The sequence below is a fragment of the Leucopleurus acutus genome, assembly GCF_964270905.1.
Source record: "Leucopleurus acutus genome assembly, chromosome: 17".
NCBI lineage: Eukaryota > Metazoa > Chordata > Mammalia > Artiodactyla > Delphinidae > Leucopleurus > Leucopleurus acutus.
The window spans coordinates 19,410,016-19,423,688 of NC_139159.1; the positions used below are offsets into that span (position 1 = coordinate 19,410,016).

The window sequence follows — 13,673 nt, forward strand, 5'->3', positions numbered from 1 at the left end:
TGAGAGCCAAAGCAAAACAACCACGTGAGATCTGAAAGATCTTTTGGTCAATATCAATAATGGTTCCCTAAAGAGTTGTTTTACAAATGACATAGATAGTGTCTTGATGTGATATACATACCAGTTGAAAAGCATATGCCATGAAAAATAGGGGGAATTTTGTAATTATTTTTCCTTAGTCACATTTTGTACTTTTTAGAGTGATCAAGATTTTCAGTGAGAATTCACCTAGTTGTGAGGCCTCCTGGATACTAATTAACTTTTGCCATGTTATGATCCTGTACACAGAAAGGTTAAATACATTGCATCTGAGAAAAAAATCTCTTTAGAAACACTGTGTACACAAAGAATTCCTGAAAATGACTGGCAACTAAGTGGTTTGAAAGAGTTAAAATAGTTCCCTGTAGGGCTAGTCCATGAAGACAATACCTAGCCCTGTATTGAAAAAACGGACATGGTTTTCAAACTTAGTCTCTTTATGTGGGAAGATTGTGGTGACAGAAAATGCTTATTTCCTTTAATTCAGTTTACCACTTAATCTATAAATGCAAACAATGTTAAAGAATGCTTGAAAAAAATAAATTTGGAAGCCAACATTAACCTCCCAAACCAGCTGAAGTTGCTCAAAAGACAATAAGGGCAAAATTTCATTATATAGACTTCAAGTGGGATTTTAAAAAACCCCATAGCCTTTCCAACTAAAATGATGAATGCTGTTCTGATTCTAATTGACAAGTGTTATATATAAAAGAGTTCTTGCCTTCATTCTTATCAAAACTGTGGGGATTTCCAATGATAGGACAATATTATGTGGGTGGAAACTTCTCAGAAGAATAGAGAACTTATCAGTATTTACTTAGCTTCTATTACATTCAGAGCCATAAAAGCAACTACACTCATAAATTTATAGCCAGTCAAGGATATTGCCTCTTCCCCAAAGAGGCTAGATATTAAAGGAGTAGAGTGAATGAGCTCAAATCATGAAGTGGTTTCAATATTGGAGGACTTTTCCCCCTTCATATTTCAATTTGTAGACAGTATGTTATGAAGAATCACTGGCTAGCTAAATTTAGGTGTTCAGAAGAAAAAACAATCTTAACCATTTTTTTCTTACGAGTTTTCTTTTTCTTCTACAATTAGTACTTAATAATAATACCTACACTTTAATGAACTCTAACTGTAGACTAATGGTCACCAAACTTGCTTGAATAAATGTTTTTTATAAATTCACCTTTCCAGATAAAGAAACCAGAGGTTCATAAAGGTTAGGAATCTAGCTCAAAATCGCATAGCAGAGACAGGGCTTAAGCCCAGATCTTTCTGATTCTGGAGCAGATTCTGTATTAGCTTCCTAATTCTACTGTAACAAATTACCACCAACTGAGTGGCTTGAAATAACACAGATTTATTATTTTACAGCTCTTAAGGTCAGAAGTCCAAAAGAGGTCTCACTGGGCTAAATTCCAGGCATCAGCAAGGCTGCATTCCTCTGCAGACTCTAGGGGAGAATGTGTTCTCTTGCCTTTTTCTGCTTCTACAATCTTCCTCCATTCCTTGGCTCATGGCCCCTTCTTCCATCTTCAAAGCCAACAACCCCATCGCTCTAACCTTTTTCTTTTTTTTTAATAATAAATTTATTTATTTATTTATCTATTTTTGGCTGCGTTGAGTCTTCGTTGCTGCACGCAGGCTTTCTCTGATTGCAGCTAGCGGGGGCTACTCATTGTTGCGGTGCTCAGGCTTCTCATTGCTGTGGCTTTCTCTTGTTGCGGAGCACGGGCTCTAGGCGTGCAGGCTTCAGTAGTTGTGGCTCACGGGCTCTAGAGCACAGGCTCAGTAGTTGTGGCACATGGGCTTAGTTGCTCTGCAACATGTGGGATCTTCCTGGACCAGGGATTGAACCTGTGTCTCCTGCATTGACAGGTGGATTCTTAACTACTGCACCACCAGGGAAGTCCCTCTAACCTTTATTTCTGTCATCACATCTCCTTTTGTGACTCTCTTGTCTCCCGGTTCCGTATTTTAAAAACTCTTGTAACTACGCTGGGCCCATCCAGACTATCCACGATAATCTCCTTATTTAAAGGTCCTTAATCACATCTGCAAAGTCACTTGCCATATAAGGTAACATATTCATAGCTTCCAAAGATTAGGGCATCTTTGAAAGACCATTAATCTGCCTACCACAGAAGTTAAAGTAGATCTAGGTAAATATACTGCAGTTGCATGTGTATTTTAAAATTAATGTTTTGATATTGTAATTTAGTAGCCCGAAATTATAATCAGTAAGATTAATGATCACTAAAATGATGATAGTATATAATATGAATATATTATGTAATCTGTATATAGTATATAATATACAATGGAATGGTTTTGAATCCAGAAAAATTCCTGCTGCGTCATTTACTACCTGTACAACCTGAGGTAAATCTCTTAGTGCCATTTCTTTAGAATTGAAATGGTGGTAAATTAAAACAAAATTTATCCTTAGAACAAATGGAAACAATTAGATGATAGATGGTCCACAAATAACATTCCGCTGCTCAGTATTCTCTTTTTTACTTTCTAGTATTCAGTGCCTGCTTTGTTTGTTTTTTACTATAATGTTAAATTTGGGTATTTGAATTAATTCATTAACCCGATGATGGCTTTTTCTCATTCCATTTCAGGTACTTAGTTTTTTAAGATGAAGTTTTCTTTGTTTGTTATTATTATAAGTGTACAACTAGCAGTTTTGTGGGAAATGGATCCTGGGTCAGTCTTTTATTGGGCTGGCCAAAAAGTTTATTTGGGTTTTTCCGTAAGACCGTATGAAAAAACCTGAGCGAACTTTTTGGCCAGCCTAATAAAAATGATTTTTTTTTTTTTTTGAGGTATGCGGGCCTCTCACTGTTGTGACCTCTCCCGTTGTGGAGCACAGGCTCCAGACACACAGGCCCAGTGGCCATGGCTCATGGACCGAGCTGCTCCGCGGCATGTGGGATCCTCCCAGACCAGGGCACGAACCCGTGTCCCCTGCATTGCCAGGTGGACTCTCAACCACTGTGCCACCAGGGAAGCTCTAAAAATGATTTTTAAAGATAAATCATGATGAAAAATCTGAAAGAGAAATTAAGAACACACTCCCATTTACCATTGCAACAAAAAGAATAAAATACCCAGGAATAAACCTACCTAAGGAGACAAAAGACCTGTATGCAGAAAACTATAAGACACTGATGAAAGAAATTAAAGATGATACAAACAGATGGAGAGATATACCATGTTCTTGGATTGGAAGAATCAACATTTTGAAAATGACTATACTACCCAAAGCAATCTACAGATTCAATGCAATCCCTATAAACTACCACTGCCATTTTTCACAGAACTAGAACAAAAAATTTCACAATATGTATGGAAACACAAAAGGCCCCAAATATCCAAAGCAATCTTGAGAAAGAAAAATGGAGCTGGAGGAATCAGGCTCCCTGACTTCAGACTATACGACAAAGCTACAGTAATCATGACAGTATGCTACTGGCACAAAAACAGAAACATAGTGGAACAGGATAGAAAGCACAGAGATAAACCCACACACATATGGTCACCTTATCTTTGGTAAAGGAGGCAAGAATATACAATGGAGAAAAGACAGCCTCCCTAATAAGTGGTGCTAGGAAAACTGGACAGCTACATATAAAAGAATGAAATTAGAAAACTTCCTAACACCATACACAAAAATAAACTTAAAATGGATTAAAGACCTAAATGTAAGGCCAGACACTATAAAACACTTAGGGGAAAACATAGGCAGAACACTCTATGACATAAATCACAGCAAGATCCTTTTTGACCCACCTTCTAGAGAAATGGAAATAAAAACAAAAATAAACAGATGGGACCTAATGAAACGTAAAAACTTTTGAACAGCAAAGGAAACCATAAACAAGACCAAAAGACAACCCTCAGAATGGGGGAAAATATTTGCAAATGGAGCAACTGACATAGGATTAATCTCCAAAATACACAAGCAGCTCATGCAGCTCAATATCAAAAAACCAAACAACCCAATCCCCAAATGGGCAGAACACCTAAATAGACATTTCTCCAAAGAAGATATACAGATTGTCAACAAACACATGAAAGGTTGCTCAATATCACTAATCATTAGAGAAATGCAAATCAAAACTACAATGAGATATCATCTCACACCGGTCAGAATGGCCATCATCAAAAAATCTACAAACAATAAATGCTGGAGGAGGTGGGGAGAAAAGGGAACCCTCTTGCACTGTTGGTGGGAATGTAAATTGATCCAGCCACCATGGAGAATAGTATGGAGGTTCCTTATAAAAATAAAAATAGAACTACCATAGGACCCAGCAATCCCACTACTGGGCATATACCCTGAGAAAACCATAATTCAAAAAGAGTCATGTACCACAATGTGCACTGCAGCTCTATTTACAATAGCCAGGACATGGAAGCAACCTAAGTCCCCATTGACAGATGAGTGGATAAAGATGTGGCACATATATACAATGGAATATTACTCAGCCATAAAATAAACGAAATTGAGTTATTTGTCGAGGTGGATGGACCTAGAGTCTGTCATACAGAGTGAAGTAAATCAGAAAGAGAAAAACAAATACCGAATTCTAACACATATATATGGAATCTAAAAAAATGGTTGTGATGAACCTAGGGGCAGGACAGGAATAAAGACACAGACGTAGAGAGTGGACTTAAGGACATGGGGAGGGGGAAAGGTAAGCTGGGATGAAGTGAGAGAGTAGCATTGACATATACACACTACCAAATGTAAAATAGATAGCTAGTGGGAAGTAGCTACATAACACAGGGAGATCAGCTCAGTGCTTTGTGACCACCTAGAGGGGTGGGATAGGGACGGTGGGTGGGAGACACAAGAGGGAGGAGATATAGGGATATATGTATATGTATAGCTGATTCACTTTGTTATAAAGCAGAAACTAACACACCATTGTAAAGCAATTATACTCCAATAAACGTGTTAAAAAATAAAATAAAATAAGGATAAATCACAATCTCATGTTCTAGGAGAGTTATAACGAAAGTACCATCTCTGCCTTATCGTTCCCTACTTTAATCACGTTCTCAGCGGTAACTCCTACCTGTGGATTTTTAGTTGTTTTTCTTTGGGCGGCTATTCTGCAATTCTTGATCACATGACTGTCAAATTTGAACTGATATAGCTGACTTCTGGTGTGAAAGTTGAGGATCTTTCCCACTTAGCTTACCTCACCTTTCCCCGTCCCTCCTTTTAATATTTGACATTTATAGTTTTAGCTTTGTTCTTCGATTGATTACTTTTATAACTCAAAATAATGTGGTTAAAGTTTATTTCTTTTTTCCAACAAGTCTATACAGTTCACTTTCTAAGACAAGTTATTAATACTTCCACCCATGTCCTCAAATTTTCCTTCCTCCTCAGGCTAACTTTTTTAGTCAGCTAAACTTTTACTTTTATATTGTCCAACTTGTTTATATTTACATTCTTCCTATAACAGCTACTGTCTTCCTTTTTTTAATATGTTGACTCTAAATGTTGGAAACCTGTAAACATTTGTTTACAGGTTTGTTGACACTCCACTGACATTATCTAATGCTGAATCACAACTAGTGTGCTGTGTTCTTGGATAGAGTCCCATCCCAGTCCCATGCTTGGAAAAAAGTTCACCGTGTCCAAATGGACTCTCTCTTTATTATTTATTTATTTGTTTTTTTAAATTCAGTTGCTTGAAGTCATTCCAAATTACATTTGCTTTATGTGTGGGCCTTGACTTTTTCATACAGGTTTGTTTTTAGTCTGAATTTTGTTTCATTTTACTTCCTGCTCTAAATTTTCTGTTATCTGTATTTTATTTTTCCCCTCAAAGTCTCAGAGTTTTTTCCCCTGGAAACTTCCCTTGTGAAGCTCTACATATTTTTTAAGTCTCACAATGCAGTATCCCCAAATTTCAGAAGGATATGAGTGTGGGCCTTTTTTCACTCCTTGCATTGGGATCCCCATGGGCCTGTTCAATTTTGAAACTCATTATCATTCTTTAGTTTGGGGATATTTTCTTGTTTTTTTCTTTGATGATTTCTTCTTTCCCATTTCTTTGTTTTTATTTTCTCATTTTCATTTCTATTCATTGGACCTCCTAGATTAGTTTTCTTTGTCTCTTGTCTTTATTTAATCTTTTTATTCTCTTTCCACTTTTGCTCTTCACATAAGAAATACTTCTATTGCTTACTTTTCAGTCTTCAGGTGCATTTCATGTTTTTGTTATTATATGTTTAATATCTAAGGTCTCTTTCTAGTTCTATGATTATTTCTATTTTTTAATTTATATTAATTTTTTGAAACTATAAGAAATACCATACATGCATAAAATCAGACATTGTCTTCAAGTTTGTCTTGGCTACTCTTATTCTTTTCAACACCATATAGATATTTAGAATGACCTTGTTAATATTCACTAAAAATCATGCTTGGATTTTCATTGGAAATGCTATAACTTCGTTGATTAATTTGCAAAGAGTTGAAAAACCTTTATTTATTGAGTAAGGTAATCCATGAACATGATATATCCCCCTTTTGGTATTTTCTTCAACTTTGGGGTTTTCTGAATGGGGGTATTTCACATATATGTATCTTAACAAGTATATTATGATTTTATAGAAAACCACAATTTTAAGGGAAAAAAATACCCCTCTGTTTACTTGGAGGTAAAGGAAAAGCTGTGTTAATCAACTCTTGCTACAATACTGCATAACAACAATGACAAAATCACAAAATGCTCAGTGACTTATTGATGTTTTATTTATTTTTACACTCCTGAGGGTATAAAGTAGCCAATCTAGGCTAGGCTCCTTCGGGTTAAGGCTACATTACAGGCTTCTGATGAGGTTTCAGGCCTGAGGTCCAGGCTGAAGGAGCAGCAGAATGAGTGGCATGCTCTTTTCGTGGCAGATCACAGGTGCAGGAGAGAACAAGCTGAGCCATGCAAGCAGTTAAAGTTTCTGTTACATCATGTCCACTAACATTGTATTAGTCAAAGCAATTTCATGGCCAACCCCGACATGAGTGGGATAGGGAAGTGTATCCCACCCACAGTGGGAGGCACTGTAAAATTACATAGCACAGGGTGTGGATGTATAATCCTAGTACAAGAAACTGAATAATTGGATAATAATGCAGTTTATATCGGGAGGAATGTATATGAATAGAAGTGCAAGTATTCTTGATGTGCATGACCTTTGTTTGTTTGTTTTCCACAAGCGTTTTTTTTAAGAGTTTCACTTATAAGATTAAAAACGTTTCTCATTTACTTTTTAGTGATATATAATTAGTTAACGCTACTGCAGTAGTGGTGAAAATCAGACGGGAAAGGGCCTCAGTCTCTCTCATGAATATAAGATCCGTGTTTCAAACTGTCCCACCAATATTCCTCAGAGACCTTATTTCACTAATTCTTTATTTACCCTAATCCTGATGCTCCTTAATTTCCCATCACCAGATCTCTCTTTTATCTTCAAGTTTTTCTTCTTTCGCATCCCTATAGCCAACTGGTGAACAGATCCTGTCAGTTCCAACTCTGTCAGTGTACCTTTCACATCCCCTCACTCCATTTTTACTCCATTAGAAATTTTCATCTTTAACCAGGAGTTTTGCCTCACAGACGGGTGGGGACAGAAACATCTTACAGAAAAGAAATCTGAGAGTGCCCCACGTTTAGAGGCCTCAGCTGCTAGGGCCCTGGCTCTGCATTGACTTAAATCTCAATGTCTCTAAGATAGCATCTAAAGCCCTTTAGAATTTGGTCTCAATGTTCTCTCACCTGGGGAACCTCCAGCTTCCACCTCCTCTCCTCTGTCTGCCACTCAAACTATGTGAAATGCTGACTTCCAAACATTTACTCTTCTAGATGATTCTCTCATGACCTTGGCCATCATCTCCTGTCTTCTCCACTCAGTAAACCCCGATTCACCTTCCAGATCCAGTTCAGATGCCACCTTTGCCCTCAGGCATTGCCTGACTCACAGTTGGCGGTCTTCTGGGGTTCTCTCAGCATTCTACCCGAATATCCATTACAGAATTTCTTTCTTGGATTCTTTACTTTTGATTATAAAAGTATAAAAAAAAACTTTATAAAAATGAAATGACACATATAATGTTAAGAAGAAAATAAAGTCTGTAGAAATCATTGTTCTTCTCTGCTAAGAGAATACAGTTAACATTTCGGTACTATTTTTTTTTTTTTACAGGTTGGTTTATTTAATTTAACAATATGACAGGCATTTTTTCAATTATATTCTGTTTTAAAAATTAATTTAGCTCTTTCTCACCCTAGATTGCTCATTCCTCCAAAGAACATCTATTCTCAGCTTATACCCTATTTCCCGTGAACAATGCAATGTCTGGCAAATAGGAAGTATTTAATTAATAGGTTTGTGAATGTGAAATGAAATGGGAATATTCAATGAGCTAAAAAAGTGTAACTGTAGTCAGTGATAAATTACAAAAGTGGTAGTAGTTTACTAATGTCAGGGCATCATGTTATGTTAAATATGATTTTTGGAACGTTGGCACCTCGACAAGGCAATCGTTATGCTTTAATTCTGTGTTAATCGTATTTTCCTCTGTTTTAACCTTTGGAAATTATTTGCCATAAGGAATCCAGTCACATAAGGTTTTAAATATTGATCAAATAATACTGCAGCGTTAGTACACTGGTAAAAGATACAAAGGGTTAAATCATTCTAGTCCTCTTTTTTTTTTTTTTCTTTTAAAGTCATGTAACTTCTTTGTCTGATCTCCTTATGGTCCTTGTCACAACTGTATGGCTTTTAATCACTCATACATTCCGGGAGTTGCTGCACTGCTGGAACCTTAATAATGTTCTAGTTTGTTTGGATGATCTTCCTGATAAAGTCCTGACAGTCTATAATGGGAAGACAATCAAAATAAAAAACGCTCTAAGAGTTCAGGTAGTAGAGCATGCTATTATTTTTCACATGGTGCAAGGTTATTAAAATACTGACTTTCATGCTTTTGATTGAGTTTGTGATGAAATCCAAGAAAAATTGAAAATTTGAATTATTCTACTGCCCGTAGGGACAGTACATCATGAACAGAAAGCAGGCATATGTAACCAATTCTTGTATCACAATCTGAAGAGTGTCAGATTGTCCCTCTTTTATATGAGTTTCTGTAGTATATCTAAGTAATTAATTCATTATATAGCTCTTTTATATTTGCAGTTACCACATGGAATTTTACAAACATATAAACTGTCATCTTTAGCACACACTGTTTGAATAGTTAATAATGATGACTTATCTTCATAGAGCATTTCAGATTTTTCTGGGTACTTTCCATTAAATTATCTGACTCACTAGCCCTTGTAAGGAAGCAGTGGAATTGTTATAATTCTCCACCTGTCCCATCCTTTCTGCCTCCTTCCCTCTTCTTGTTTCCCTGTTTCTGTTTTTTTCTTGTAAAGGAGGCTATTTGGTATATGGAAAGAGCACAGAATATGAATTCAGGTATTTCATTCCATCTTTGCCCCCACTGAATTTGGTTTTGGACAGATCACATTCATTTCTCTGAACCATGGTTTCCTAATGGGCAAAATAAGGATAATGGCTAAAGTATATTCCTCAAAGTTGTGAGGATTAAGTCAGGTGAAATCTAGGGAAATTTAAAAAAAAACAAACAAGAAATGTAATGTCCATGTTAGCTTTCTTTAAGGGAAGCTTGGGATAACGGAAAGAGAACAGATTTTGGCCTCACTGCTTCTTTAGTAGGTACTTGATCACGTTATCTAACATTTCTGAACTTCTTTTTCCTTCCTTTCCTTGTGTATAAAAGGGACCTAATAAATTTCTATCTTGTGAAATTGTTGAATAGAAAAAATAAGGTAACATATATACTGATCCTAACACAGTTCCTGAAACATAGCAGTGTACACTCTATTAAAAGTATTTTCTCTTCTTTCCTCTCTTCCTCCTACAATCCCTCTTCTCTTCCTCTTTTCTTCCTACCTTATTCTTCTTCCTCAACTTCCAGACATGGTGAGCACATGATTGCAAAATCTTGAGATTTAATAAATGAACATGGTTTTTAGCATCAAGACTTTTTTAAACAAAATTGTAAGCTCGACTTGAGGCAGGAGATGGGGATCCTCTCTTTTGACTGAAGACCCCTTATTGTCATGCTTTGGAACATCCACTGAGTCCTGAAAACTTTGTGCAGTAGAATTTGAAAACTGCTGATATAACCCCATGCTCTCATTTTACAGATGAGAAAACCGTATTTGAGAGAAGCTGAGTAGTGACTGGCCTAAACTTGCAAACTGGTAAGTGATGAGCCAAGGATAGAACTCAGTTGTTTTTCGCCCTTACCCTATTGTTCTCCTTACTATGTGAAGGTACAGAGTGAAAAATATGCATAATTAAGATTCCTCTCTTGAAGGATATCACAGTCTCTTTATGGAGATAGATGGAATTAAGGTATAAAAGATGAGGAAGTGCAAAGTAGCATGATACAGTTATGAAATGGTTGGAATAGGTAAATACTTCAGGAAGAGAGGAGCTTGGATGATCATTATCCTTTGAGGGTGGACACGGCAAACTCCATGAGGGCAGGGACTTGTTTGCTCATTGTCATTTTGTTCCCAATGCATACAGAAATGACTGCCTTCCAAAAGGGGATTATTACTTGTTGTTTTGAATGGAATGAATGAATGAATGGCTTAATGAAGTATAACAGTGGGTTTTGCTTCATTATTGGCTGATGAAATAGGTTTTCTGGATCATGATTTACCTATAAAAAGTTACAGAGTGTCATTATGTCATGAAAATTGTGTAGATTTATGTGATACTGACATAAAATACATATGTATAATTTTGTGTATACTTGATCACAATTTAAAATATATGCCTCACTGGAGGTCATGGTTAAAGATGTTTGAAAGATACTGTTTTACACAAAGAGAATATTAAAGTTTGAGGCAGACATGTGCATGCTTTGTAGAAGAATAGTGACTTTAATGGTTTTGCTCGATCAGAAGTGTTAAGAATAGTTAATCAAGGTAAAGTTTATTCAGGGGAAGAAGAACCCATTCTTCTATTGAAGAATCATTAAGAATCCTCTGGGGAAAAAAAAAAAAGAAACCTCTGCCCTTCCTTGTCTCTACCCTCCACATTACTAGGATTTAACCCAACTACACATTAGAAAGATTAGAAAGATTAATCTGTCAGAAATGGGTAAATTGAATTGGAACTGGGGAGACCAGATCAAGAACTGTGCAAAAGAGTCAGCACAGGGTAAGGAAGTTGTGGCCTTGACTGGGGACAACCCGTAGAGAAAAAGTTTCTTGGCAAAACTGGGGTGGAAAGAGGTTAAAAAAAAGTGAGTGGGTGATGACTAAATGGAGCTTAAACAGTAAACAATTTCTTAAAACTGCTGTCTGAGGAAAAGAAATAATTAAGGAAAAAAAAAAGTAGGATAATAGAGTTATAAAGTTTTTGTTAAAATAGGGAGGAGATAAAATTCTTTGTGGTCAACTAGGGCAAATCAACAGAGAAAGCTTCTAGACATAGGTTAGAAATGAATCTAAAGGAGACATCAAAATTCTATTTAAAAAGATTACCTGGAAAGGAAGATAATTCCTTTCTTCTGAAATCTAGTGATTAAGACCAGAGGGGATGGGAGCAATTACTGCTTGTGGATAAGAGAAACTTAAAGAAAGACAGAGTTAATGAACGTGGCTTTCTATAAGTTGAAGATTAACCAGGGAAAACAGTTTAAATCAAGATGTGGCATTAGTCTACAAATTTTGTGTTACTAACAACAGACATTTTTAAGTTGTAAAAACATTTAATTTTCTATATAATAAACATATCCTTGATTCACCCTAAACTTGTCTAAAACACTACTGTAACTTGAAAAATTATAATTATATATACCATATTTTGTGTAAGTTAGGAGGTTAGAAAGAAGATTATCATGAGAGTATCTTGAATTTTATGTCCTGAAAACCTACTTAAAATGAACTTGATAATGATGAAACAAGTTCAGATGCTAGAAATATAATTAAAAAGCATCAAAGTATGTTCACTTAAGACAAGCTTTTCTTTTTTGTTTGGGTTTATCTGCCATTCAGAGGAAATCCAGAGGTCAAGAATTATACATTATTATAATTTAAATAAAAATCCATTGCTTAAATTATTCATTTTTAAAATAAAACTAAATAACAGCCCTTTGTTGTTTATTAAAGGAAAGCTATGGTGGCTTTGTTGATGTCCCATGAACATGTGTATGTGAGTTTACACAATTAAGAGAAATAGCATGAGCATAAGTATGTTTGTGTGTGTATTTGTGAGTGTGTGTGTGTAATGAAACTTGTCTCTAGGCATGGTCAGGTACAAAGGTCCATCATTTAAGTCTCAGAACTAAATAAACATGTGAGATTATGATTATTTTATTGAGCTTTCTTATTTTATGACTCTCTAATGGCTCATGGATCGGTTATATTGACGAGCACTGGAAACCTTCAGCTTCAATGAGGTTTTTTATTTATTCATTTATTGTTTTTATTGTAAAGTGCCAAGAAGATAATGCCCAATTCCCAGTCTTATTTTTCATTTACAATAAACTGGAGAAATACAATTTTTATTATAGAAAAGAAACTAAAATATGTGGTAAGTGTATATAACTGGCAATTTGTATGTGACTTTCTAATTTACCTTCAGTTTCTAATGCAAATTTTTCAACTTCTGAGTTTGAGTATATCTCACTGTCAACTTCAATATTGGGCTTATGGGTTTTTTTTACACTTTTTAGGCTGAACTCACTGGCAAAATTAACCCAGTTATGTGTTTTAGCATTTGTGAGACGATAACACATTGAAGCATAATTTTTTAAATTTGTCTTTGCTTTTTTTTTTGCATATACTGTAATTCATTTGTGTCATATTTTATCAAGAATTCAGATAGTAAGAATTCCTTTCTGTGTAACTTTCTGTGGGAACTTGTAGACAGCTTGCTCCCCAAGAAAGAGAGCATGACTGGGGCTACACACTCCAGTTTAGTCTTCCCAAATTTGCCTACCAGGTAAGTCCCTTCACCTCTTCTAGGGTCAGGTGAATAAATGGGTGGCCTGGGGTCAGGAGACAGCTTCAGTTCCACTGAAACATCAAGAGTGAGGAGTAAGTATTAATATCAGTATTAATTAATACCCACCAAAGTATGAATATTTCTAATATTCATGAGTAGATTTAGTTTGAAAACTAAGCATAAAAGTTTTAATTAGTGTAGTGGTTGTTAATTTGGCTTACTTATCTATTTCAAAATAAAATTTAAGACTTCGTATTTAGCTATAAAATTAATAAGCCCCCCCCCTCAATCTACTGGCTTTATCAACACCCTTGTCAGTTTTACTGATAGCACCTTTAGTAGAGTTTGTAGGGTAAAATAGAAGTTTGCCAGTTCAGCTTCAAGAATCTTAAAGATTTTGTTTTTTTAGATTATCCTGAAATAGAAAAGGAAACCACTTGACTTGGTACTTGCCTGTGTTCCCTGAGGTCAGAGCCAACCATTACATTTTGAAAGGATTCTTAGGTTAATCTTTTGAACCATAGACTTTTAGTGCTAAAATG

General features: G+C 35.7%; 1 protein-coding gene across 2 annotated transcripts in view; it reads left to right on the top strand.

The window, feature by feature from the left end:
* HNF4G (hepatocyte nuclear factor 4 gamma) overlaps positions 1-13,673 on the top strand; it is a 139,176-nt gene that overhangs the window by 52,929 nt on the left and 72,574 nt on the right. Inside the window, exon 2 of one of the 2 annotated variants that reach the window (XM_082858786.1) lies at positions 10,314-10,370. The gene's annotated coding sequence lies outside the window, so the exon portion shown is untranslated. Of the gene's footprint in view, positions 1-8,851; positions 10,371-13,673 lie in introns of those variants that run through there. The other variant, XM_082858787.1, reaches the window with a different exon arrangement.